Source organism: Nycticebus coucang, chromosome X, assembly GCF_027406575.1.
Source record: "Nycticebus coucang isolate mNycCou1 chromosome X, mNycCou1.pri, whole genome shotgun sequence".
Classification (NCBI taxonomy): domain Eukaryota; kingdom Metazoa; phylum Chordata; class Mammalia; order Primates; family Lorisidae; genus Nycticebus; species Nycticebus coucang.
Window position 1 is genome coordinate 23,196,875 of NC_069804.1, and position 3,555 is coordinate 23,200,429.

Here is a 3,555-nt window from a genome sequence, read left to right on the forward strand (position 1 = left end):
GCCCACCGACCCAGGAATGGATTAACAAGCTGTGGTATATGTATACCATGGAATACTATTCGGCTATTAAAAAAAATGGAGACTTTACATCCTTCGTATTAACCTGGATGGAAGTGGAAGACATTATTCTTAGTAAAGCATCACAAGAATGGAGAAGCATGAATCCTATGTACTCAATTTTGATATGAGGACAATTAATGACAATTAAGGTTATGGGGGGGAGGAAAAGCAGAAAGAGGGACTGAGGGAGGTGGGTGGGGCCTTGGTGAGTGTCACACTTTATGGGGGCAAGACGTGATTGCAAGAGGGACTTTACCTAACAATTGCAATCAGTGTAACCTGGCTTATTGTACCCTCAATGAATCCCCAACAATAAAAAATAATTAATTAATTAATTTAAAAAATCTGTAAAATAAGTAAACACAATGGATGACCACCTGGTGCTTACCACGGGCTGTGTTCTTACACTGAGTGTATAGAAAGAGGAGGCAGAAAAAACCTATCTTATGTACACCCCAGCCCAGGCCCCATGCCTGGCCTGTATTGTGAATGGGGGAACATGGAAAAAAAAAAAAGAAAACACGGTGCATACTGCTTTGTAATTTATTGTGTCATCCAGCAATGTATTTTGAACATCTTTTTATGTGAATAAATGTGTCAGTAGTGTTAGGGGTGGAGTTCCCCAAGAAACAGACTCTGAGACAGAGATTTGCGTGCAGGAACTTTATTAGGGAGTGCTCTTAAAATCAACACCTATTGGGGAAAGGAATAAGGTAGGACTAGGCAGAAGGGGAGCTCAGACAATGGTGCGGAGCCACAAGGGCTCCAGCTGGCAGGGCACTGCAGAGTTGTCCCAAATTGAAGACAGAGGCTGTGATATTCCTGTGCAGTTTGATGTGGGACGCCCCTGGGAAGGGGTGGGGGTGATAGTGGGGAAGGCAGCTGACTACAACTGAGTGCAGTTCCTGGAGCTAGCTGGCACAGGAAGGTCAGCCTGCAGCACTCCCAAGTATCTGGGAGTTTTCTTTTTTTTCTTTTTTTGAAAGATAGAGTCTCACTTTGTCACCTTCGGTAGAGTGCTGTGGCGTCACAGCCCACAGCAACCTCCAGCTCTTGGGCTTAGGCGATTCTCTTGCCTCAGCCTCCCGAGTAGCTGGGACTACAGGCGCCCGCCACAATGCCCGGCTATTTTTTTGTTGCAGTTCAGCCGGGGCCGGGTTTGAATCCACCACCCTCGGTATATGGGGCCAGTGCCCTACCCACTGAGCCACAGGCGGCACTCTATCTGGAAGATTTCAACAGGGATCTGGGCAGCACATGACAGAAACCTCCACAGTTAGGGACACTTTTGGCTCCAAATAACAGAAAATCCAGTCAATCCCCTTGCCTAACAAATAGCTAACTTTTCTCACTTAGCATAAGGTGTGCATTAGATGATTGTGGGCATCAATGACATCTGTCCCTTTTATTAAGAAAGCAAAAAACTTGGGCGGCTCCTGTGGCTCAGTGGGTAGGGCACCGGCCCCATATACCGAGGGTGGCAGGTTCGAACCCAGTCCCAGCCAAACTGCAACAAAAAATAGCCAGGCATTGTGGTGGGTTCCTGTGGTCCCAGCTGCTCAGGAGGCTGAGGCAAGAGAATCGCGTTAAGCCCAGGAATTGGAGGTTGCTGTGAGCTGCGACGCCACAGCACTCTACCGAGGGCAACAAAGTGAAACTCTGTCTCTTAAAAAAAAAAAAAGAAAGAAAGAAAGAAAACTTTCTCAAAAGCCTCCAATAAACTTCTACATACATCTCATTGACTAGAACTGCCCAGGGCACTCCTAGCTACAAGGGAAGGGGGTAAGGTGGGGTCAAGATCGTCATGAAGCAGTGAATATTGCTGCCCTGAACAATATCTGGGTATCGTTAGCAAAAGAGAGGGAAGAAGCCTAGACATGCAGCCAATAGGGTATCACAAGGTAGACCTCTATGAAATTATTTTGAATAATTGCATGTGGATATAATTTACTTAACCCCCATTTTGCTGGGCAAGATGGTTGTTTCCAACACTTTGCTATTATCCACTATACTGCAATAAACAACTTGGTTTATTGGAGATAATATCTTCAATTGTTTTCTCAGGATAAAATGCCAAATGTGTAATTTCTGAGCAGAGAGAATGTACCTCTTTTTTTTTTTTCAGGGTAGCAAAGAGAGATTGTATTTAGGAAGAACAAAGAAAGTTTAGAGCACTTCCTAGGAGAAGTGAGTCTCAGAAAGAAGAGAAGGCGGGAGAGAAAAGGAGAATGTACCTTTTGAAGGATTTTTATACAGATTACCAAGATGTACCTGAGAAACATTCTACAAATTTATGTTTCCAGGAACAGTAAATAAAGAGGCCTAGTTCCTCTAGATTAGGCGTCCTTGAACTTTTTAAACAGGGGGCCAGTTCACTGTCCCTCAGACCCTTGGAGGGCCGGACTATAGTTTAAAAAAAAAACTATGACCAAATTCCTATACACACTGCACATATCTTATTTTGAAGTAAAAAAACAAAACAGGAACAAAAACAATCACACCGCCTCATGTGGCCCGCGGGCCGCAGTTTGAGGACCTCTCTGCTCTAGATCCTTACTAACACTGGTTATTAATATTCCTATTCATTTTTACCAGACTTATATTCTTAAAAACTACCATGTTCTAATTTGAAATTTTGGTTACTTTTTATTTATCATATTTATTCAATTTTTGTTTCATCTTTTTTTTTTTTTGAGACAGAGTCTCACTATGTTGCCCTCAGTAGTAGAGTGCCATGGCATCACAGCTCACAGCAACCTCAAACTCTTGGGCTTAAGCAATTCTGTTGCCTCAGCCTCCCACATGGCTGGGACTGCAGACGCCCGCCACAACACTGGCTATTTTTTGGTTGTAATTGTCATTGTTTGTTAGGCCCTAGGCTGGGGTTGAACCCGCCAGCTCTGAGGTATGTGGCCGGCGCCCTAGCCGCTGAGCTACAAGCACTGAGCCTATTCAATCCTTGAATTATGGTCCCAAAATGGAGTTTGTATGGTTTTAGCTTTTGAGAAGTTACTGGGATACTTAGTGTTTTGCTCTTGTGCTGTAAGGGTTAATCACAGCAGGTCTATGATTAGCCTCAGCTATTTGGATAAAGCTCCTGCTTGCCACTGACTCCTTGTCAAAGCACGAAACATATTGATTAATAGGGTCTCTGTGTAACCACAAGTCCCAAGAATGTCAGGGCAGTTTGACCCAGCTTGTCAGCACTGTGAATTGATAACAATGAGATTGAAAAGTCGCACCTGGTCTTCATGTGCTCCCTTCCCCCCAGCACTGCCTTCCCCCCAGGGTTCTGCTGGTTATGCAGCAGACTGGCAAAATATAAATAACTTCCGCAAACCATTCATTTTAGTCTCTCCGGTTCCGAAGTGTTCTGTGCATACGGTAGTGGTTCCTAATCCAGGAGACATCTGGCCCGGCCCTACAAAGAGAGGACCCGAGGAGTCTGTACCTGGCTCTCCATACCTCTTGCTGGAAGCCACCTGCTGTGATTAT

General features: G+C 44.6%; 1 non-coding gene across 1 annotated transcript; it reads left to right on the forward strand.

Moving 5' to 3' along the window:
• Positions 1-431: 431 nt before the first annotated feature.
• Positions 432-563, forward strand: LOC128578846 (small nucleolar RNA SNORA51). Its single transcript, XR_008377950.1, has one exon. It is a non-coding gene; the product is annotated as a small nucleolar RNA SNORA51 (small nucleolar RNA).
• The last annotated feature ends 2,992 nt before the right edge of the window (positions 564-3,555 follow it).